Source organism: Pezoporus flaviventris, unplaced genomic scaffold (genome assembly GCF_033815535.1).
Source record: "Pezoporus flaviventris isolate CSIRO_AGI_PZ_B2104156 unplaced genomic scaffold, CSIRO_AGI_Pfla_v1 ptg000021l, whole genome shotgun sequence".
Lineage (NCBI taxonomy): Eukaryota > Metazoa > Chordata > Aves > Psittaciformes > Psittacidae > Pezoporus > Pezoporus flaviventris.
Window position 1 is genome coordinate 9,907,633 of NW_026892569.1, and position 25,149 is coordinate 9,932,781.

Genomic DNA, 25,149 nt, shown 5'->3' on the forward strand with positions numbered 1-25,149 from the left:
TTGTGATACACAGTATAATTCAAATTCATAGCTGCAGTCTCAAGAAACAATTAGGAAAGTTTGCAGTGGGGGTAAATGTGATTCTTGACAAAAAGGAGGTATTTTTTTCTGTTTTAAATAAGCCTGGTCTAAGTCGAAAGACTCCAACAGACTGTTGTGGGCTCTCATACCTCTTGCCCTTATTATCTAACTTCTGCTTCTATTCCTCCCGTTTTTCTTGCTTTTTTCCTTTGCCTGACAAACTTGCCTCTTTCTGTTACATTATTTTTCTGCTGTGTTTCTTTTCCTCCTACAAACTAAACCAACGATACATATCTTCTTGTGGATTAGAGCATGCCCTTATAATATACCAAACATGTAGCTCTCAAACAACTGAGTGGATTAAAAGATGACAAGCTATTCCCATGAACATTCACCTACCCATGTTGTTTGCTTTCCTCTCCCTTTTCCACAAGGACATTTAAAAAATTTACTGCAGTTTTCATTACATTTCAGATCAGAAGGGATCATCATTGTCTGCTGCAACAGCCACCTTGCAAATTTAAACTGAATTAAGCATTACTGTCACTAGAATAAGACACATCAAACTGTCCCAAGCTTCTTCAATGGTACAACATGGATCAGAGAGCCTGTGAGGATTATCTTCAGGTGATCCCAGTAGGAAAATCTGATCTACTGCTTTCTGCTAAATTTATCTGAAAGGCTGCTTACTCCAAAACCATGCATAATCAAATTTCAAACATGTGATCAGACAGGAACTAAGACTTTCTGATCAGTAGAAGACAACAGCCCCTTTTCTTTAAAATTCCTCTTCAGTTTAGAGTTATCTTTGGACTGAGAGGAAAAAGTCTTCCTAATGCTACAGGAGATCAACAGAAACCTTTGAATAACAAGATCATGCAGAAGGGTAGCGATCAGCATAAGATACAACACTGCTGTGAGCATTTGCATCTGTGTGTATAGTTTAATCCTGCAAGAGTCTGCTTGGACAGAAGAACATACAAGCAGCTACTGAATACACCAAAACTGAAATGCTGGCAGCTGTGTGCCAATGAAAACAGAGGTAAGGAACTTTACAGTCCATTTACAGCCATAAATTTTGTTCACAGTAAACCATTAGCAATATCCTTTGCAAGTGTCACTGCTCACCCAGTTGCTTCAATGTTCTTAAGATCTTTTCTAATCAAACTGCCAATCATCAAACTTTTCCAATTTTTTCCTAATGTGGATCCATGAACTAGCTACAAATTGGGCCTTAAGTAATGCTTGCCCAATCGGCGTGTCGGGGTCTACTCCTGAATATAGCTGGAAACTCTTTCGCAAACGCTCCAGCCATTCTGTGGGGGTTTCATCCTTTTTGTGATGTTCGCTAAAAGCCTTATTGATATTCTGGCCTCTGGGGACCAAGTCTCTTATACCTTGGATTATTATAGTCCTCAGATATTGCATATGTATTTCATTTTGGTTATTCCAATTAGGTCTCTGTAGAGGCCGTTTTATATCAGCTGTGGGACCCTGTTGGTGTTGCTGGTCCCATATTCTCATACCGGCTTTCCTGATCATATCCCTCTCCTTGGCTGTAAACAGAATCCCCAATATCGCCTGCAACTGCTCCCAGGTATATACATTAGGCCCTAGGAATTGATCCACTCTCTCTGCAACCCCCAAGGGATCTTCCAGCAAAGTCCCCATTTCTTTCTTAAATTCCCTAGCATCTGCTGAATTCAAGGGTACTGAAAAATATCCCATTTCTGGGTGTGCCCCTCCCATTGATATTTCCCTTAAAGGGTATAGTGGGGCTTCAGTTTGTTTCTTGCTTTTACTTCGTGTGACCGGTCCCTCGGTCTCAAAAGTATCGGGGGGTGCCTCCGGGTCCTCACATGGAACACTTGGAACGTTAGAGGGAGTCTCGGGTGGGGGGCAAAGGCTGAGGTAGAGGAGGAGGAGGTATATATGGTGGGGGCGACATGGGAACCTCCTCCTCTGGCCTAGTCTTTGTCCCCCTTTTTCTTTTAAGGGGTATAGATTGGCTCTAGTCTCTGATCCTATCCACAATTGGGCATATTCACTTTCTTCCAAATCAAAAGGCTTTTTCGAATTGACATAGATATTCAGGGCCTGACATACCGAATTTTCAGAAGACCCATATACTGGCCAATACAGGTGATCAGTCCTAATCGGTTTACCCCCCCATACTTCCATACAATACTGTATCATTTTTGCCCTGTCTTTCCCTTTTCTTGAGGGATAATCATTCCAATACTTAATCATTAAACCTAAAGGACTATCTGGAGGTATCTGAGATAACTTTAATCTCTCCTCAGAGCCTCCCATGGGATCAGAACCCTTACTCTTTGTCTGTCCCATCTTCCGGTGTGCCTTGTTTCACTCAGTCTTTCGTACGCCCTCTCCTCGTGGCCCAGTCCCTCGCGGGAGATGGGAACCGCACTACTAAGAGGTCCACACTCGCTTCGTCCGCACTTGGACGTCTCACTCATGCACACACCGGGATCCCAACCCCAACCGAACGGATCTCAGTTTCGCAGTATACTCACGTCCTCGTTTCTGTCCTCTTCGTTCGGGCTTCGTGCACAAAATTAAGGTGTTGCCGGCTTCATCTTTTATCTGCTATCGAATTTTGGGTTCGTCGGTGGAGAAGCTGGCAGAATGAACCACAAACAGGGGGCCACTCCTGAGAGTGGGGCGCGCCCGGCGCGCCCCCCCCCCCAGAATGTGAGTCCCGTCAGAATTTCTCCATCCGAGTCACGGCACCAATTTGTTATCAATATTGTAGCCAATTTCGGTTTAAAGTATAAGTTTTATTAAACTGAGGAAGCGAGAGCTGATAAAACAGCTCTGGGTGCGCGGAGGAGTCCCCCCCCTCCGCCCAAGATGCGCACACGCGGTCCCTGGGAGGTGGTCCTTTATCTTTTTCGGTTCAAGGCCCCAGCCAATCCTGTCGCCCCTCCTCACTCGGATGTTGACACGGCTCTTCTCCATTGGTTCTCTTTGTTGCAGGGGTCTCATTACCGAGAAGTTTTGGGAAGTTTCGAGAAGCTCCCAGAGGCTTCGAGAAGCGTCCACTGCCAGCGTCCTCCCCTCCAGCGTTGCAACAAGACACCACTTCGAGCCACCCAGCCTTTTTCTCTCGCAATCCTGTGCAACGATACAACTGACCTCCCCCCCATTACTTACAGAGTACAACAGATAGAGTCAAAAAGGAGTATTGTTTCACATAACGACAGCCACAGAGAGCCTCCCTCCCCCCAAACTTCTTGATGAACAAACCCCACACATTACACATTGTAAGCCTATGGGGTCTCTATGGGTCCCAGCACCCCCCAGTGTCTCTTAATGGGTCCCTATGTGTCTCTATGCCCATACCCCCACCCCCAGTTTGTCTCTATGGAGTTTCAATGAGCTCTCCATATGTCGCAGCACCCCCCAACATCTCTCTATGGTCCTTAGGTGTCTCTCTCTGTCCCCCCAGTGTCCGTATCCTGAAGGCTCCAGGGTGGTGGTGCCGTGCACGAGGTAGATGCCGGGCTCGGGCAGCAGCGGCGGCGGCAGCTCCCGGAGGAGCTGGGCGGCGATGCCGGGTGAGGGGACCCGGCCGGGTCCCGGGAGGCTGCGAGCCCCGAGAGGAGGGAACGGGACGAGAGCGAAACCTCTACCGGCACCACGCTCGCCAGCGGCATCTTGAAACACGGCCGCCGTGACGGCGAGGACATGTCTGGACAGGAGGAGGGGGTACGCGCGCTGCCCGGGGCCATGCAGCGGACCGCTTTCTCTTCAGTACCGAGACTTGGACACACGCCGGCAGCAGCGAGCGGCGCCCGCAGCCACTCCCACCCCTCCCTATCTTTGCCACCTGCAGTACCACGTTTGGACACATGGTGGCAGCACACTCTCACTTTTTCGATACCGCGGAGACGACGGGCTCCGAAACTCCCGCTCCCCGCCCAGTTCCCATCCTCCGGGGAGTGCTCCTTGGAGCAGTCTTCGCTGAGGGCTTTTTCCCGTTTTGTTTGTTTGTTTCTTTTTGCTTCGGGGGGGGGGGAATAAAAACGGGAGTGTGGGGAATCTGGGGACGGATGGTGTCGTTTGGGGTACCCCCGTGTCACCGGTCGGGGGAGCGATGATTCGGCAGAGGAGCAGGTGAGTAGAGGATTGGGGCGGGACCGCTGAAAAGAGGGCTGGTTTGGGGCTGATTCCCCCCAAAAGCCCTTTCTATGACGGGCTGTGCTTGTGGAGCCGGAGCCGCTGTGGTGGCCCCAAAATACTCCAAACCCCTTGATTCTGGGTCTGCAAGGGTTGAGGCAGCGGGGGATGGTGGAGAGGATACCCCCGCAAAACTGGGTGCAGCAGGTGGAGGAGCGCGCGGTGGGACACCAGGCACCGCTCGCTGCTGCCGCCCTGTGTCCAGAGCTCGATACTGCAGCCCGGGCTCCGCGTATTGGCCGTGGCGCTCACTTTGTCCCCGCTGCTGTCTCCGGTAGTGGCCGGTGCAGCGGCGTTGCTGCTGGCTCCCGGTGAGCAGTGGCACCCCAGTGTCGGCGGGGGCACGGGGTGCTCGTGGCCGCATCGCGGTGTCCGCGCACCCGTTCCGCTCCCTCCGCGCGCCGTTTCGGTGTCGCATGCGCAACTCCCGGGAGCAGCATGGCTGCGGGCAGGGTTCTGGTCCCGGCAGCGGCGGCAGCAGGTGAGAGCCGAGCCCACCGGGGGTCCGGGGTTACTGGGGAGGGGATCGGGCCCGCCCGCCCGTCCCTTGGGTGGGCGCAGAGGGGTGTCTCCTGCCCGCTGGCCGCCCGGCGCAGGAAGCCTCACAGCGCCCGGTGCGGCAGGGTTGCGGTCTGCCTGAGACGGGCCGGGTCAGGAGCCCCCAGGGCGCTTGATTCTGCCTTCATCTCCCCTGATGAATCTCAGGCGCCTCGGAGTCTCCTGGCGCGGCATCCTGCGCCGTGCCACTGTGCTTGTCTCTCTGCCTGTGCCCTGGTTTCAGCTGCAGCAGAGTTAATTCTCTTCCTAGGGTCTGGTGCAGCCCTGAGCTTCGCCTTTACTCTGAGAATAACGCTGGTAGCGCACCGATGTTTCAGTGGTTGCTCGGTCCCGCTTACCCCGATCAAGGACTTTTCGGTCCCTCGTGCTGTGCCGGTGAGGAGTGGCACAAGAAGCTGGGAGGGAGCAGAGACAGGACACCGGACGTGAGCTAGTCAAAGGCGTATTCCATACATACCCACTGGAGGCAGTAAAGAAACGGGGGAGTCATCCGGAGGGAGGATCTTTTAATTCACACTGTTATCTTCATTGATGGGAAAAGGGACGAAGATGGAAGTACCCGGTTAGAAACTAGCCAAGGAATTCCCTGTTTATTTCCTCTGATCTAAACTTGCAGTTAGTTTGGAAATGAGACTGTTCACCGTAGCTTTAAGATGCTGAAAGATCTGGAGACTGAAATTCTCTCGCCATGAAAGCAGTGAGGTCTGCAGCAGCAGCAGGGGCAGGGCTCATTGCCCTCCTTTCGTTCTGCAAATAGACCTTGCTGTGTTGTGCCCTGGGGGAGCCCACCCAGCTCATCGCTGCTTTTCTGTCGAGACTGTCAGCGAGGATTTCAGTTGCTGCTGTTGCTCTCCTGGTTTCCCCCGGTTTGGACACCTGCCTTGCTCCAGTAAAGTCATCAGGTTTCTTCATAAATGCTTAGTATTCTAGATGCAGAGACAGCGTTGGGAGGGAGCTGATCCAGCTCTCGTTCTGTGTTGCAAGGTGCTTGTAGCAGGAGACGCATCAAGTTACGAGACTGGGTGGCTTTAGTGCTTCTCTAGTTTATGTCAAGTCATTTCAAGCCTCAGTCTGTTGAGAACAGGCAGAATCTTTATTTGCTCTGCTGCTGATTTGCCCTGGCCATCGAGCTGAAGGCTTTAGATGTGGGAGCAGTTGGTCTAAGGCTTGCTCACAGAATTTTCTGCCATCTAAAAACTAAACGGAGTTTCTCTCATTAAAGCTTTACAAATGCCCTTTGAATCCTAGTGCTTTTAATGGATGAGACAGCTGTGGATGGCCCAGTGTGCAGGCTATGCGTACAGCACCCTACAGGATAAAATATGTATGACCTGACTGGTCACTTCGTGTGGCTGAAAATGAGTGTGGTGTCACAGGAGGTTATTTGAGGATGAACTGAAAATGTTTCAGGACTTGTTTCTGGGGAAGTCTCTCATTCCCAGGTTGTCCTGGTGCTCTGTGGACAGGCTCCTGGCCGTGTGTTGTCTGTGCAGGTGTCCAGCAGGCTCCATGCTTCGTCACGGAGTCACATCCTGCACTGAGATGACTCTTAGTTACTGTTGTAGCTCAGGCACAGGCCCTCACTAATGGCTGCAGTCACTGTGAGTGCTGGGTTTTGCACATACATTTTTTTGCAGGGAAACACTTGTGTGGGATTTCTATATTTAAAAATATACACAACTGTTTTGTTTTCCCCTTTGCTTGCCTGTGATGACCAGGAAGAAGAAGAGGAACGCCTGGCAGAGATGGGTAAAGAAGAGAAAGGGGAAGAAACAAGACCAGAAAAACAGTGAGGAAGATGCTAGTGAAGAGCAGGGAGAAGAGAAGCATCAGTCTCCAGGTCAGGCAAGAAACTGCCCCTCCCAGAGCAGAGTCCCAGAAAAAGGAGGAAGGCGAGAAGTTGCAGTCTCAGGTGAGCATCCTGCTCAGGGAATGGGTCTTGAATTTTGGTGTCTGAAAAGTTGTATGGTGAGAAATGGTCGCTAGGTTCAGGCAGGCCTCAGTCAGACACAGCAGTGAAGCAGCTATTTATTGAACGTCTGTGCAAAAACAGGTGTCCTGGCAAGTAGGCACACACAGCAAAGGCAGAGCTTGGATTTGTATTTCCTATCCCATCCACAAGTTCCCTCCCTTGTTTCCCCACTGGTTGGGTACTCCAAGGTTTACAGCCTCTCCAGCGCATATAATCTACATGCTAACTGTCCCGCCTCTGTTTACACCTCCCCTTACTCGATTTTGTATGCCCCTTCCTCTAATTTCTCTATTTATCTCCTTTTAGGGTTCAATTTCATATCTCTCTGGCACACACGTGGTACCCCAACTTACTGCTCAACTACAGCAGCAGTTTGCACCAGCTGAGTTTTATAGGTTGTACAAAGATAGCATTCTTTTGAATCACAGAGTGTGTCTGTCACCAGAAGGTGACGTTTTCTTTAAGCACAGAGTATGTCTGTTTAAGTCATGGTATTTCAAACCCTTTGTTTTGTTCCCTTAATAACTTAGCCCCAGCCCCAGTATTGCAAAGTCTTAATATTGCAAAGCCCTGTCCCAGATATTGTGAAGGCAGTGCTCTTTCTCTCACAGAATTTCCTCAGGCAAACTCTTCTTTCCTGTTTGTCCCCTGAACTGGGAAAAAGCTGGAAAATCCACTGTCCCGAGTTCAGCGGTAGCAGTCTTTTTTTCTCCTTCTTAGTAGCTGGTGCAGTGCTGTGTTTTTGACTTTCAGCCTGGGAACAATGCTGATAACACCAGTGTTTTTAGTTGTTGCTAAGTAATGTTTACTCTGACCAAAGACTTTCTGAGTCTTACGCTCTGCCAGGGAGGAGGGGAAGCTGGGAGGCAGCAGAGACAGGACACCTGACCCAAACTGACCAAAGAGGTATTCCATACCACAGCACGTCATGCCCAGTATATCAGCTGGGGGGTGTTACCCAGAAGGCCCAGATCACTGTTCCGGTCAGGCTGGATATTGGTCAGCGGGTGGTGAGCAATTGTATTGTCTTCCCTTGTTATTCCCCTATGATTATTATTATTGGTGGTAGCAGTACTGGTTTTGTATTTTACCTTAGTTACTGGACTGTTCGTATCTCAACCCGTGGCAGTTACATTCTTTTGATTCTCCTCCCCATCCCTCAGGGAGCAGGGGGAGGAAGAAGGAGGGGGCAAGCGAGAGGCTGCGTGGTTCTGAGTTACCGGCTGGGCTTAAGCCACGACACCTGCAAATCTGTTCCCTTGACTGAGAATGTACTTTTTCTGTTACAGGATCCCAAAGGAAACAGAGAAACTGTGAAAGTGGAAGAACCATCCAAAAGGTCCGGTGACAGCACAGTTACTAAAACAGAGGAGGGGAAGAAACACCCAAGAAGCAGAAGATTGTCTGGGAGACCCCTGTGGAACTGGTTGCAAATGATGTGCCTGACCTGCTGGAGGGCAAACTGAAGAGCTTGATGAAAAAGGATGTTTGGAGTGGCTCTGCCGGGTTAAAGCTCCAGGTAAAGGAAGTGAATTGTTTTGGAATTGGTGGTGGCTCACATAGCGCTGCTGTCATCAGAAGCTGACGGTATATGGTGTGCTGTTTAGCTAAAGGCACTTGCAACTTTTGATTTTTGTTCTCTTTACATCCTAGACTCCCAGAATTAATGATCAGAGATCTAGAGAAACAGGAAAGAGAGAAAATCGGCCAGCAGCTTGGAGTCATTCATCTTTGAGACCCACTTAAGAGAGGGATATAAAGAAATGAGAATGCCTGGAGAGCAGGCATTCCCTCATTCCTTGCTATGCCTCCCCATCCAGCCACCTCTCCCTTTTTCCCTTTCTCTCCTGCTCTGTGACCCCTTTTCTCTCTTCCTCCGTCTCTGTCCTCTGGCCCATTTCTGGTTTTAGTTTTTCTCCTTCTTGGTCGCTCCTTACAGAGCTGACACTTTATTTGTTGAACCCTTTGTCCTCTTTTCTTTTTTTCTCTCTGTCCGCATGTCCTGTGCCTCACCACTGTCCTTGTCTCTCCCTTTTTCTTCCTCTCCCTCTCCCCTGCCCCCACCCCAGCCTCTTTATGCTCTGGTGTTGCACTCTGTTTTCTTGCTCCATCTCTCACTGACTGTACCAAAGATGGTGAAAAATACTTTTTTGTTCTGCTCAGTCATAGCCTTCACAAAAAAAAGGAAGCTTTAGACTCCCGCCCAGCTTGCTGGTAAAGGTTTTTGGGTATTTTTTTGCTTTCCCAGTTGGATGTCAACTGCCACCATTTCACCATGGTCACCCTTTCTTTTGCCGTGGAAGGACAAAGCAGAGGGAGGAATCCATTGTGGTCTGCAACACAAGGTACGTCTGTGATGAGTCTGCACTATTCCTAAGGTGCGTGTAGTATGGCCTTTAAAGATGACATAAAGAACGTGCCCAGTCTCCTCTGGTTTTTTTTATGAAAGATTTAAAGGCAAATACTCAACATAAGGTCCATTGTGGACCATGTTACACCTCTGCAAAGCTTCTTTTAGTTTTCTCTTCCTGAAAGAAGTGCCTGTGTAGTTAATATTAAATGATAGTGAGAAGATAGTTTTGCACTAAAAGAGGAAACGAACTTATTTGTAAGAGTTCAGCTGTTCAGAAGAAACAGATGTGTGGCTTTTGGGCTCAAGCACACACTGAAGTGGCTCATGTTCAGTTTATCATTGACCAACCCCCAGCCCCTTCTCCGCAGGGCTGCTCTGAATCTCTTCTCTGACCAACCTGTAGCTGTGCTTGGGATTGCCCCAACCCAGGTGCAGGACCTTGCACTCGGCTTGGTTGAACTTCATGAGGTTGGCATTGGCCACCTTTCAAGTGTGTCAAGGTCCCTCTGGATGGCATTCCTTCCCTCTAGTTTATCAGCCGAACCACATAGCTTGGTGTCATCACAGACTTGCTGAGGGCACACTCAATCCTGAGTCCATGTCAGTGACAAAGATGTTGAACAAGACTGGACCCAACACCAATCCCTGAGGGACACCACTCGTTACTGGTCTCCAGCTGGACATTGAGCCATTGACCACAACTCTTTGCATGCAGCCCCAGCCAGTTCTTTATCCACCAAGTGGTCCATCCATCAAATTGATGTCTCTCCAGTTTAGAGACAAGGATGTCGTGTGGGACAGTGTCAAACGCTTTGCACAAGTCCAGGTAGATGACATCAACTGCTCTACCCCTGTCCATCAGTTCTGTAGCCCCATCCTAGAAGGCCACCAAATTGGTCAGGCAGGATTTCCCCTTAGTGAAGCCCTGCTGGCTGTCACCAAGCACCTTGTTGTTTTTCATGTGCCTTAGCATGCCTTCCAGGAGAATCTGCTCCAAGATTTTGCCAGGCGCAGAGGTGAGACTGCTCTGTAGTTCCCTGCGTCATCCATTTTTCCCTTCTTGAAACTGGGGGTTATATTTCCCTTTTTCCAGTTGTTGGAAACTTCTGCTGACTGCTGTGATTTTTCAAATATGTCACCTTTGTGCTGCACAGTTTCATGAGCCAGATGCAGAGGATGGCAGAAGAACTCACTGTAAAGGATTCACTGGCCACAAGCGAAGGCTGTTAGTCAGTGAGGCTTGCCGTTTGTTGTTGGTCAGGATGTCCTGTGGTCCGTTTGTCTCACTTTTTCATGTCTTAGCATGTGACACTTGCCTGCTAAGTTGTGACTCCAGCTGAGACATATATAGGTTTCAGTCAGTTGGGACTAATTAAATGTGCCTTCCCCTTATCTGAGAATGTCTCATACGGCAATGAGAACTGGAGAGTATGCTCCAGGCAGGTTGGCTCTGCCAGGGGACTGACAACCACACTGCCCAAAGAGAAGTTTGTCCAGGGAAACACTCCACGTATTTGCACTGTAAGTGCCTATCTTGATGGACTTCAACTAGATCTTAAAAATACAAATTTTTTATTTTATTTTTAACCCAAAGGAATGTGCCTTAAGTGGCTTTGGGCCAAAGTTATGCAGTTCATCACTCTCAGAGCTTGTGGCTATTAGAAAGGAGACCAGCAGATGGAGGTGGGTAGCAGTGCCAGTCTTTCACTATATGGGTAGTAAATATGCTGGCAAAGATTAGGTTCTGCACTGGGCCTCTACCACCATCATTACAGGGCTGTGGTACCCACAAAGGAAAATACTTCAGCGCTGTGGAGCTTCATCACTCTTATTTCTACAAGGGTTTAATTCTCATTTCTCTCCATCTGGTGCACATGGGATCTTGGTTCTTACATGCACTGAAAAATACATAATCAAGTTCCTGCAGCCACAGCAGGGGAGGTGGACATGGCAGTGACAGGAACAGGGACATGCTCTTCTTTCCTTCTTTGCTCTATCTGTACATTCTCTAACTTCTCCCTGCTGACCCTCTTACTAATATGGCATGAGCTGGCAGAAGGCATCCCAGCACCAGATATGTAAGCATCAGTTTTCCATCCTGACGTTCCTTCTTTCTCAGGGAGTCAAGGAAGCTTTTGGCATCTTCTGTGTAATTACTTCACAGCCCTTTCCAGGTTTTGCTGCTGGATCTCAAAGTTACTAAACAGGGTTGAGATACACTGTGCTGAGTCTTTGGAAGTAGGATGCAGGCAGCTCTTGGTGTATTAAGCAGATTGGTAGATCATGTGGAAGGGGAGAACTGGATAACCCATGCACAAGTTGAATTTGCTTCAGTGGAAAACCACTGGGTATTTACTGCCTGTAAAATACAAACTGACTTTACTAAGTGCTCCTTATGAAAGGAACTGGCAATGGAGGAGGGAATTTGTTTATCACCTGCATGTAGAAACAGGGTTTACTGAAGGCACTTCGCATAATCAGGGATAATGGGAGAAAAACAGAACCAGGAGATCTAACTATAGCATAAGGATCATCCAAGTGCCCTGGGATGAAATGTAGCAGCTGTTTTGACACTGCTGCTACAGAACAGTTTCAGACAGTAAGTGAAAAACACTGTATCCAGTAGGAATAGTCAGGGAAGGGAACTAGACAAATATAATTATGGAGATGGAAAATTAGCCCAGTGATTGTGCTTAACGTGTTTTCTTTTGCAAAACATGCTGAAAGATCTCCAAGGGAATAACCTGACTGAGCCACTGCACTTCCAGCAATGCTGCTTTTCCAGTTCAAGGGGGCAGGGGGAAAACACCATTTTCCAACAATTGATGGAAAGGAACATACATCCTTTGTGAATTCACATATACTGTGAATATTTGAATTTCTGTCTTAACTAGGAACTGAACTGATGTCCTAGATGGAAAATCCCCTAATCTTAGAGGAGCCTATAATACACAGCTGGATTACAAAACTGCAGCTGTGCATGAATAACTCTACCTCTTCCTGTATTTTTAATCTGTATTGGATTATATTTTGCAGAACAAAGTGGAACATGAAGTAACCTCTTGAAGCTTTCATATTGCAGTGAATTTCATTACAACCTTCCTGCTTTCTTATAATGACCCTGCCTAATGCTTGACTGCATTTACTGTTGCCCTCAACCACTTTCAGCAGTTGCCTCAAGATGTAAACACCTTCATATATCGATGCAAAGCCATTAGATTATGAAAACAGAGGTCACTGCAAAGGGTACAATCAGCTGCTGGTCTCAGCTCTGAAAGCTCTATCCTCCATTAGTGAGTGTTCAGGGAAAGTTAACTTTCTTCTCTTTAGAAGTTATCTGTGAGCCTGTTTTTCCTTTAAGGATAGGCCAAATACAAGATAGAATCATAGAATAGTTAGGGTTGGAAAGGACCTTAAGATCATCCAGTTCCAACCCCCCTGCCATGGGCAGGGACACCTCCTACTAAACCATCTCACCCAAGGCTTTGTCCAGCCTGGCCTTGAACACTGTCAGGGATGGAGCATTCACAACTTCCCTGGGCAACCCATTCCAGTGCCTCACCACCCTTACAGGAAAGAATTTCTTCCTTAAGTTATTAATGATGAAGTATGAAAGACCTGTGCCTATGTATAGGACAAGCAATTAGTGTTTGCCAGGGAGATACTTTCTGATGGGGTGTGGGGATGAGGGACAGGCAGTTGTTTTCATCAACCAGCCACGCTGAGCATTCCCAGCTTGATCCCCAGCACTGAAGAATTCTTCTGAATCTTGCATGTATGAAATCCAAATGCAAGCCATGATCTGGTATTTATCAGTCAGCTTGGGACTGAGGACCACTCTTCCCACTTCCCACTATACAGGTCTTCACTGTGCTTGTCACAGTTTCAGCTGCTCATCCTGTTAAAATTGATCCTTTGATAGCTCTTGAAAGTATAGAGCTGTGTTCAATGCTTGCTATTCTGCTATAGAACAGACATATTTGGTAGTGATCAAAAAGCTGCTAGGAATGTTTAGAAGAGGAAGAAACAATGAAACAGATACCATTATTCTCACAACAAAAGCAATGCTGTGGTAACACCTTTATTACCATGGTCCTGCCCCATGTTAGAAAAAGGCTATAAAATATAAAAGGTAAAGACAGTGAGGACACCTGGTTTGTTTAATTGTTCCTTAGACAAAGTGTTCAGCTATCCTCTGATTCTAGAACAGAAGATAGGAAATGAAGCTAGAAAATACGAGATTTAAAACGGACAAAAGTGGTGTCAAAAATTGCTTTCATGCAATGCATGGTGAAGCTATAATGAGATGAAAAGTTTAAATAGATTCAGAAATTGATTCAGTACATCCATGAAAGAAAAATCCACCAAAGGATTTTTAGCACAACAGTACCATTTTTGGCTACAAATGAACTATGCTGGAGAAGGATAATTGAATACAAATGAAGAATGCTGGAGAGTGAGAGCATTCTCAAGGAGTACAGTGATAAACTCATTGCATTCTCATACTCCCTGCTGTTCATCCACTTTTGGCCAACAAGACACCGAGCCATTGGTCTGACCTAGTACAACAGCTATTTATGTTCTTATGATGCTAAAGCTAAGCAAACCTTCTTCCATGTCTTCCCAGGATGTTACAAATTTACTCACTGCATTATCTTTACTCAGGTTGTAAGAGAAAGGGAGAGAGAGGAGACTACGTTTGATCCCACCCTGTTACTTCAGGGGCAAATCAGACATGAGCTGGAAACTTGAGCTCAAAGACTGAACTTCCTCTCTCTCTCCACCTTCCCTCCATTGAGTCCTATTTAACTGATAACACACTGCTCAAATTCTGCCCCCAGCACAGACTGTATGAAAAAAAACATGGGTCTGCAAGTTTTGCCTCATTAGAGGTAAGCATTAAGTAAGCATAGGTAAGCAGCTAGCCAATTACCTGAACAGTTATTAAGATTCCAGCTGTAAAAAACACATCATTTTTCAGCTTCTCAGTTTTGTTGGGTTACCTGTGTTTGCCTGAGAACCAAAACAAATCCCTCTGCAGCATCCAAACACATTTAAAAATGTCAAATAATCACTGCAAGTGTTACAGCAGCGGGGAAAAAAAAAAGAAAACAAGTAGGCTGTGATTTTTATGGGCTCCTTTATCACATCTGTGCCTAAAATAAATCGCCAAAATAAAGGTTTTAGTTCCACCTTACAGCAGTTTGTTGAGCTTATGGCTGATGGTTAAGCTTTACGAATGTTTAATATTGCATAGCTGCAAGGAAGGAAGTACTGAGGACAGATGTTTTCAAAGAGTGATGATAGGATAATAAATTACTGCAAGGTAAAGACAAACTCTCAACACCATAGACTTATTGCTCTTATTTAGGGACCAAAAATACCTTAATACATTTGGTAATAAGTTGGCAGCAGTGTGTGGCTGGTGCTGCAATAGGCAGCGATACAGCGTACCAGCCATTTGTCGATCCTCTGTTCATCCAGGCATAGTTCTGTACATTCAGTATGGACCAGCTGGGACAAGCAGGGATTCCAAGCAGCCTCTATGGTATGAAGCATGCCACTTCTCACAGTCACCTTCCTGCGTACTGGCTGTTTTCTACCAGGTGAGAGAGGGAGTACGAATTCTTCTGGCAGCAGCTATGTTTTGGCACATACCACCTGGGCGCATTCCTCAGCATGCCTCTGGCAGCTGCCAGCACTACACACTGCTCAATTAGCTCTCTGCCCCATAGGGATTTTCTGATTTTTTCTGATTTTCTTGTTTCTTCCCAGGAAAGCGTAAGTGAACCTGACGGAGTAGAAGGTGAGGAGAACACCTCTCCATGGGCACTGGTTTGGAGCATGAAGTTTAACTTCAGTTTACCTACACAAGGTTTAACTTCAGCTCAACACACTTTTGCAAAGACCTGTGAATATTACCAAACAACAACAGAGGCTGCAAGCCAGTGAAAGGCTTATTAAATTTCCTTTTCAGTTTAGGAAACAGAAACTTTCTGGGAGACATTTAACAAGCATGGGAAAAAAATACATTGGGAGCAACCAAAGCATCCTCCTTTTATGCCAGGTTCATTGCTTTTCTGTTGCTTCTTCACTTTTATAAAGTAGCTTCTATCACAAGAAAAAAAAGGTGGAAAGGCTGAAAGTGCTGTTTCCAGGTGAAAATGTTTCCATATTGCAAGCCTGTAATGTCACCTCATCTTACCATGTTAAACAGTTGAACCCACAATGCTACTTTAATTCAAGCCTATTGATAATGTTGGTAAAGGAGGAGGAAAACAGCAACTACAATCTGAAAATAGCACTGTGAATACCTTTGTTTCACACGTGATGAAAACAGATGAAAATGAAATCATACAAATTGTAGTGCATGTATGAGGTGGCTGTATGAGTCACATGTGCATGCTGTGTTCAGCCTGAATGTAAGAGTGTTGACTGGAGAGACACTTGGTTATCTAAAACCGGCACAGTCCTCTACACAGTTTATCATATGATAACTCTGTGGTCACTGATCCTGGTTATTAGATCTCAGAATTTAGTCAGCATATTAGGGAACCAGCTATCGGAGACCTGCCCTGATGATTTCTAACTGAGGGACAACGAGGGCTCATGCCCTCTCTAACTCGTGGAGAATAATGCATGACTCAAACCAGTATCAGGAAAAAGCTTAGTAAGGCAAAGGGGAATATTCCAGCTCCACAACCAGCTATAAGCCAAGCATGCAGCAGGAAATAAGGAATAGTTGCTGTTGCCTATTTTAACTGATGTGGTATTTCTCATGCTCAGGAGAGAGACTGGAAGCAGGCATTGCAAAGCCACCATTGTCGCATCCTTCATTTGTTAATGAAGTTTTTAAGTGTTTGTTTTGTTGAAACGGCACAAATTAATAATTTCTACCTTTTGCCCCCCTCCTCAAAAATTTTCAGACAGACTGGCCTTTTTCAATAGAAATCCTTTTTAGCTGAAGTGTCACGAGTAGCTGTTACTGTGAATAGAGGCCTGAGAGTCCAGGCCATAGTAGCAACACAAAGTGTCAACCCAAAGGCTATTACAATCTTGAATGGAGCTTGATGTCTACCTCAGGCACCAGTGTGCAGGGGCTGGAAAAGTAGTGTTACCTCCCTATTTAAATAATTCTGCTCTGGAATGGAGGTAGCCAGGGAGAGGGGTTTCCCAGAATTTCTTATCAGCATCTTGTCTGATACAAGCAACTAAGGGTCTTACCACTCCCTTTGCAGGAATAAGATAATTCATATGTGTATTCATTATTTTCTGTGCATCTTGCAAATATATTAAGAGAAACCTAAATTTTCTCTTTAGTTGATACCTGTACTAAAGAGAATTGATCTGGAAAACAAGGTTTAAAAATGTCTCAATTCATACAGTTCAATTTATTTTTCCCCCTTTTGCCTGAGGAACTTTAAAGCCAAATGCCTGATTGTACTCCTCCCATAAGGGAAGTGATACAGCATCAGTGGACTCACTCCCAGTCACAGCTGCCAGCCTAGTTTGAATGTCTCATACTGGGTACTCAGAGCTAACTCTTAAGCCATAGATTGGTTTAATATTTAAAAAAAAAATGGGCAGTTTGCTATCTGCCTAAAGACTCTGCACCAATTTATCATTATTAATTTCATTATTAATTGGTACGTAATGCTCTGAGGCAGATTGCACATACATGCAAAACAGAATGTAATGAAGGAAGGAATCAATGTCCTCTTGGCTCTTTGGTTTGCTACTAAAACCTGATGACAGTTCTACTTCGGCCACACACCTCATCATTTAGCTTATAAATTCATGGTTTCCATTGTAATCTTGCTGGGTCTTAGCACAGGTATAGAAAAGTCTTGTGCTCAAGCTGAGCAGTAAATAACTGAGCTAGCAATCATGAGAACTAATGTCAACATTTCCATGGACGTTTCATAGTGCTCTGTTGAACCAAGGCATGAGATCTCTATTCTTTTATTAGCTTTCCTGAGAGAGATATGATTGTTAATATTCATCTTCCTCTGATACGATTTGGCTTCAGAGACTCCATGGGAACCAGCCAGAATAGAATAATAAAATAACAATAAATTGCTTGTGGCAGAAATTGTATATAAAGTCCCTCTAATACATTCAGTCTCTGGACAGCAACAAGAACATGATAACTGAATTTGACTTTTAACACGATTTTGATGATTGATGAAGCAAATACAACCTTTAAAACAAAAACTTCTCCCTCCCCCCATCATGTCTGAGCTGTCATTAGAGAAATCTGGCCCACCTCTTTCATGAATTATTAGGAGAATATTATGAAATATTCTCTATTTATATACTGCCTTTCTCAGTGTTCCCATTTGCCACAAGCCCAGCCAACCCAGCTTATTTTGTTCTGGCATTATTAAAACTACTATTCCCATTGCAAAGGCTTCCACGGGAGATAATAATAACAGTCTCTTACATCAGATTCTGTCAGTTCCTGGGGTGATTAATATTCCTGTCTTCAAGAAGCACTGTATAATTTAGAGAGAGCATATTGCTTGGCTCATATGCTATTCTTCATGGTCTGTGAAGAGTGTATTGTGATCTGCCATTATTGCGTTACTGTTTACACAGCTTGAGATGCCTCATAAAGCAGTTAGGAATGAGTCAAAATTCATATAGATTCAGATCTGGGAAATGAGAAAACCTGACACAAAGATCATCAGCCTGTTTGTCCCTCTTCATCCCCCATGTCACATCCCTACTAACTGTTGCTGTTACTCTTTCTCTGCCTGGGATGCAGATGGCAGCTGTGTTTCTGTATGTACGTCCAGCGAACCCATCCTTGCAAGGATGATCGCAGACAATCTTCTGTCTCCAAAGCATCAAGGGCTCCTTACAGTTGTTTTCTATATAAATACCATACCGTGTCTGTGGGGAACTGCTACTCTATTTTGAGACAAGTCACTTCAACTCCTTGGCAAGAACTGTCTAGGAGGAATCAAGATAAGTTTTTATTTTCATGGAAATAGCCATAATTTGGATCTCCCCAGGAAGCCTGGTGATCAACTCTCATTTGTATAATACAGAAGTGAGTGAAGCAATCTTTATTTTGAACACAAGCTGTTCATGGAGTGTATTCCTGAACACTCAATGAAAGTTACATTTTAATTTATGCAGCTTATATACAGCGTGTGGGTTCAACAGCAAGTTGCCATGGCAAATCCAAGGGCAAATCTTGCTTTCACAAAGTCTGGTCTTTGACGGCCAGAAGTATCTGATTTTCCAGTCTGGTCTAAAACTAGAAATAAAAAATGTCTGGGAAGATTTGTCTTCTCAACATCAAAGGCAGCTGATGGCTCCTATGCATTTCGTGCATATGTTGCAGATTTTTAGATCACCTTGTTTCTGAAGTGGTTTCCCCCAGAGATCTTTATGGAAGTAGTCAAACCTTACTGACATGATGGGGTGAAAGCTGCACAGGAAAGGAGTTGGGGAATCTGGAAGGATGAGTGGATTGCCATTCAGTGACATGCTGGATGCAGATGTTGGAGCAACAGAAATAACATCTTAATGACTAAAGAACTCACCAATTCCCTCTCTTGGATACATACCCCTATAGACAAGTGTAGGAATGCAAGCGAGGTAACTTCCCCTCTAACTCTGGAGCAGAATGCAAGCTGTGACCTCTGGGTCTGTAGAATATGCAGCAGTGGAGAGGTGGCAGGAGTGCATCATGTAGTGTCAGAGCAGTCGTGATAGAGGACAGGGCTGGTGGTGTGGGAATATGGGGGAAATTAGAGACCACCTCCCCCAGTCCCCAAAGTTCTATTATAACACTGAGGAAACCTTGGGGTAGAATGCAGCTGCTGCTCCCAGGGTGGGACGTAGCTGGTGTATCTACCTGGTGATAGTTCCCCAGGCAACCTTGGCATATGCCAAGAGAAACTGACCAGAGGGTGGAGCGGAGTGAAGGCCCTGTGGCCAGGCTCTGTTACAGTCCCTGCAGGAGTGGGAGAATGAAGGCACCATGTCCTCATAAACCACGCAGCAGCTGCCTAACAAGGAAACTAGACTTGTATTTGTGAAAGCAAAGCGAGAGGATTTTACACCCATCAGTAACAAAGTGTGTGTGACTGGAACCACTCCAGCTCCACAGTCGTGGAGGTAAAAATTGAAACTCGCATTACTATGAAGAAGCCTCTCCTACAAGGTCCAGATGAACAACACAGACAAACAACTGATAGTGGGAGAGGAGGCTTTGCCCTTGTGTAGGCAGATTAGGAAACAAAGCTAAGGAATCTTTAATCAGGAGAGACTATCCTTGAAGCTTGGTAGGTCCTGGGAGCACATGGACTTCATCAACACATGGCTTCACGCACCAGCAAAACATGACTAGCATGTGCTTTCAAAGGAAATGATGTAACCTCATGGAAATTTGGTGACCATTCCATACATGGCAGGAAGGTTACAGGAAGTTACTAACCCTGATCAAATTGTATAAATATGTGAAATTAGGAAAGGGAAAGCAGGGAAGACTCCATCATAACTTCTGGGATCAGTCAATGGGCTGAACCTGTCTTGTCCCCCATAGTGACACCCATTGGGTAAGAGCTTTATCTTCTGTGTGCTAGATGACTCACAGTAGCTGTTATTAGTGATTATAGTGTGATTGTATATCACTTCAGGCTTGTGTTTGCCAGAAGATGCCAGTACTAAACACTTCCTTAGACATAAATGGTTGACCAAGTCTGAGACTGGGATTGAATCCATCCATACTCAGCCCCTCTAATATCTGAGGATTAGCTAGAAATCAAAGGGGATCCTTTCTGAACCTTGTAACTCAACGAGAGGATCTTCCCAACGCATCTTGTGCACTGGCCTAAGGCGACCACCAATTCTGTGAAAGGTGGCTACAGCAATACTCTCTGTGTCTAGGATGGGGTGGCTGTACAAGGTACTCTCTAAGCCACAAAAGATGGCAAATCTACTTCCAACATGGATATAGGAGAGGTATTCAAACAACAGGTACTTGTTATTAATCTCAGGTGCCATCCCCATTGTCAACAACAGGAGCTGGCTAATTATTTAATGTTTGGAAAATAGTGAATTACCCAAAAAGTGAAACTTAACGTGGACTAGAATTACTCAGGTCTGACAAATTCGTAAATTTTAAAATAAATCAAAGGGAAGACCTCTCTGGAACACATGAAAAAATAACTTCAATGCCTTTAAATAAACCATTTCATCTGAAAACTACAAAAAAGTTTCTTCTAAGTGTTGCCCCAGACTGATCTTTCCAACTCCTCATTCTGAAGGAGCATTTTTATTTTAAAATCTGTCTGAAGGTGGAAGAAGAAGTTTTGAATACACAGATAATCACAGAAATAAAAGGAAAATTGAAATATTTCACTGAATTTAAAATCCACTTTGGGTGGATTTTGAGATTATGTTTTCTGAGCTGGATCTCTGTTCTTGCCCAAAATAGTCAGCTTTAGTTTAGCTTAGACTAAATGAGTCTTCCTCATATCATCTTCACAGGTTTTTTGACAAGACACTGAACTGAAAAATGGAAGTTTGCCCAACTCCACCAATGATCTCACAAAGTAGCAAAGCTCTAAAAAACATTAATCATATGAATTTATTTAGCACCATCAGACCAAGGTTAATATTTCACCAGAACTGGTGTGGAAAAAAAGAGAAATCCAATCTTGTCCATTCACTGAAGAGAGCCAATGTGACCCTGCAGTTCACAAGTTTCCACTACTGAGGTAGAAGCACACCGTCAAACTTCCAGTCTGGAACACATTTTTATAGGTTCTATAAAAGAAACACTAATGAGCCCTGAATATTCAGTGGATACAAGTCAGCACTGTCAGGAAAACCAATTAAAATTGGGAAATCCATGGCCAGCAGATACGGTCTGGTCACTGGTACAAGGCATCCACTTTGTGGCATGCAAGGACTCCAAGGGAAGCATTGCAGGAAACAGAGGCAACAGAGAAATTGTGTAGCTGGCCTGGACTTGGAAGAACTCCAGAAAATAAAGGACTCCATTGGTGAGGGACACAAAAGCTGGAAGACACTGGATCCACCTTCAAGTGCCTTACAGGAGATACGGGCTAAAATAGCTCCTAGGCCAAGTTGTTCAGTGTTTTATACCTCTGTACAGTTTATTCCATAGGCTTGCGTAGATACAGGGGCAACTTCTCTGAGACTACAGCTGTCCCTGGACATGGAAATGAAGACTCAGCAAGGTTCACACCCCCTTTTATCGCTTATGAGGGGTTAACTGTATCCAACCCTTTCTGTTTGGACAAGTTTAGTCTTTTTAGAGAAAGGTTTGGGTAGGTTGCTTTTTGTCATGTGTAGATTTTTGACATGAATAGTTATGATATTTCCGCAATAAATCACCTTGCTTGCATTCCTCGGGTTGGCCTGCTCATCAGGTCACAACCTGAACACCTGAGTCAAGCTGGAACCACATCCAGGCTGACAAGTCCTTTCTTCCAAACCAGTCAACCACCTGCATAAACCTGCAGGAATCACAAATGCATGTCTGCCTTCAATCCCACAAAGAGCCTCAGTCACAAGAGTGACTGCTCTTTCAGGCTCCTGAAACAATGCACACAACCCCTGTCTTAAAGATTTATATTCTGTAATTTAAAAAGCTGTTTCTCACGCAGATACAGATGTCCTCTGAAATCATATTAACAGAAGTGTATGTTTGTATTCTAAAAGCTTTCCCACTCCAGCCTGTATTCAGGTAGACACAAGCACTTCTGATACCCAGCAGAGGTCAGAGCCTAGAGTGCACGTCAGGCTTCAGGTCATACAGATTTCTTACAGTAACTGTTATTTTTTAAGTTGACTTCTGCAGACAGTGAGAGGGGAAAAAAAAAAAAACCAAAACCCAAACGAACAAATAAAACCCACCCCAAAAAACCCACCCCAAACCAGTTTAATTTAGCTGCTGACTTCCAGTAAACAATGGACAGCGTGACACAAGTCCTGCAGGAGCTGGCTGCAAGCGCAACTGCTCTGCCACCCTTCCCCTTTCACCTTCCCTCAACTGACATATACAGCTCACAAATTTACTGAAGGCTCTGACAGTCTTGGGGACAGCTGTAATTTGCAAGCATTAATGTATCTTTGTGTCTGCGCAGTAGATACTGCATAGCTCAGACATTTCAGGGCAGTGCAAACACAAGTTCAGATGCTGGATGCAGCATGTGCAGCATTTATGGTCAGCAGTGCTCAAACCAACTGCAGTGAGTGCTTGTGCTCAACTGCAAGGAGTAAGGCTGACCAACTGCTGTTCAGTATCTCATAATTATCTTTGGTGCTGGATTTTGGGTCCTTACCTGGCTGAACTGTGTGCTTTTCAACTTGCCTCATCGTTACTCCAGCAAAACAAGGAGACACTGAATGGTTCCTGTTTCATTCCCACACTGTGTTTTTCCTTCGCAGAGGTACACAGACATCGGCTATCAGTGAGTGTCACCTCGCACATGAGGTGTTCCTTGGGAAGCTAAATTAGCTAAGCTACCTTAGCTTGGGAACCTAACCTGAGCCATATGTGAATCACACTGCTACAGGAAGAGTCCTCTCCTTAACAGGGTTGAAATAAGCTAAATCCAGTCATTGGAAGTGGATTCAGGGGTTTCTTCATGCCCTGCCTGGTCTCAGGGTAAGAAGGAAGGCTGAAGTTCTCTACAGCCACTGTGCTTAAGCTCATCTTTCTAGCCATGAAAGCTGACTATGCTCCTTCTTCAGTCTCTGCTAGCTGTACCTATGAGGTACAGATCTTTGCATCATGTCCTACTTCCTCATCTGAGGCTAAATCAAAGCCTTCAGTTTCAATATCCACATACCTGGAAGCTTCATGCTTTTTTTTTTATGTATTGGGAGTAGCTAAAAAATGATGTAAAAACATAGTGGTATTTACTTAATAAATCTTATCATTAACTAAATATATCCAACCAATGTGTTTTGTTACGCTTCATACAAGCCTGTCATGAGTATAAAGGAAAATTCAAGCAGCTTTGTTTATACAGAATTCTGTATCTCTGCAGCATACTCCATAGTGGTCTATTGCTTGTCATGACAGAGACATGAAAGATACATGCAATTATATCTCCCTGAAGATCACCATAAGCAAGCCATCCTTGTGCATGCAGGCAGGAACAGGAGTCATGCCGTGGAAGCAACGGTATCTCAGACTGTGGTATTATGTTGAGGTGACTTTCAAGTTCCCATTCAGATTTTAAACCCACTAGTTGTCACCTAGCAGCACTCCCACCTCCAGACAGTGCAAAAAGGTATTCTGAGCCTGAAGGAAAGGCAAAATGGGAAATGCTCCCATTTTAACAGTGGAAGCGCATGTCCTGTCTGAGGATAAGGCAAAGAATTTGATGAACTAGTGAGTGTAGAAAACGCTTCCTGAACTGAATTCGCAAGTCTTTGGGTACCAGTAATACTTAGGACAAGTATGGCATAAAGACTTTTTTACTAAAAAAGAGATTGCAAATTTTTCGTGTTTGTCATAGGGCAAATATATAGTATCCCCAAGGCTTGCACTGGAGCTTCCCTCCACCATAAAACATTTCAGAGCTGCAAGCGGTAAATGTCAGGCACTTAACAGTGCTCATGTTAGTGCTGTAAGGTGATATACCATTCAGAAAAACTAGAGGAAGGGCCTCTAAATTTCTAGCCTGGCTGCTTATGCAGCACAGATATGTTTAGTCCCAGTGAAGAACAATAGAGCTTCACAGACTTTCAGCAGAGCAGCTGCCATTTACACTGAGAGACATTTCTCTCCATTAATTGTACATAAATTGACCTAAATTTGAAATGGATAACCTCTAGTTACGGGCTTTATCCCTGATCTTTCAGCCAAGAGATGTTTAAATGCTGTACATCTCTTGGCAGTGTACCTGCATGAGGGTTCATGACATGGAGGCCATGTTATGTCTTCTCCCTAAGGCACATTAACGCTTTCAGGTTGGTGCTGCAAAAAGGCAGATGGTTTTCCCTGCACCACTGCCTTCATAATGCCAGAACTCTGTGATTGCTGAAGTAATTTAACAGTAACTTATCTCATCCTTTTGGGGGGGAAGCAAACCTCCCTAAGAAGTACTTGCACAGACTATCCATGCATACAGAACAGATGGGGTAGAAGGCAGGTCAGAAATGTGCAGTCTTTTTGGTTTTACTTGCTTATGCAGCAAGTAAATTCTGCACTTGGTCCAGCTTGTATGTGTGGAAGAGGACCATACTGTCCAGTACCTGACTGAAAAAACAGCTCTGTCAAAGAGAGGAGAGAAAAAAAGATAATAAAATGTGAAATGAGAAAAAATAGAAAGACAATAGGAGGAAATTAAGTCAATGTGAAACCAATTATGTATCTCCAAATTTTGTTGAAACCAAACAGACAAAGTTTCATTCTTATGGGCATATTTTGCCGTAGGAAGTGTTTTAATTGCTTTCATTCTATATTGAGGTGAATAATCACTATCATAGCTTCCACCGGATATTGCATTAGCACAAAATCATCCCAAATCAGAAATGGGATGGTCTCTTGATGCTGTACACAAACATAGCAGGGCCAATCCTTACCTCAAAAGGGCCCGAGCACAATAAAGGTGCACAGTGCCCACAGGACACTGTATGCTGACCTGAACCAAGATGTGGTGGTGTTTGAAGGCATACAGCATTTTCCCATTCTTCTAAAGTTAAAACTGAAACTTGTCATAGAAAGGAAATATTGTCACTGGAGCACATCTTTTGCTGAAAACTCAATTTTTTTTTCCAACACAAAGCTTTTTCAGTCAGTGGACTCCAAGCTGGATTCCATGTGGTGGTTTGTGAGGCCACAGAAAAGATGCTCTCTATGAAGTCATTGCCTTCACACCCTTTCCAGTTAAACCTTTGGTGTAAATACTACTTGCTGGAATCATTTGTACATGGAAAACAGGATCTGAAAATGTTGGGGAATCATGGGTGTAGGTGAAGCATTTCCAAACCACTAAAATGTAGAGGACCAATGATTTGGCAGTTACCACATTACTCCACAAAACAG

At 45.0% G+C, this 25,149-nt stretch overlaps 1 protein-coding gene and 1 long non-coding RNA gene across 3 annotated transcripts in view; one reads left to right on the plus strand and one right to left on the minus strand.

The window, feature by feature from the left end:
• The window catches only part of THUMPD3 (THUMP domain containing 3), a 350,792-nt gene that overhangs the window by 307,536 nt on the left and 18,107 nt on the right, over positions 1 to 25,149 (minus strand). The window lies entirely within an intron of this gene.
• LOC133270586 (uncharacterized) lies at positions 4,635 to 8,702 on the plus strand. 2 transcript variants are annotated; one of them, XR_009743840.1, is made up of 4 exons: positions 4,635 to 4,702; positions 6,498 to 6,691; positions 8,041 to 8,270; positions 8,405 to 8,702. It is a non-coding gene; the product is annotated as an uncharacterized LOC133270586 (long non-coding RNA). The 2 variants fall into 2 exon arrangements; XR_009743839.1 differs by lacking the exon at positions 4,635 to 4,702 and having other exon boundaries at positions 6,424 to 6,691; positions 8,405 to 8,555.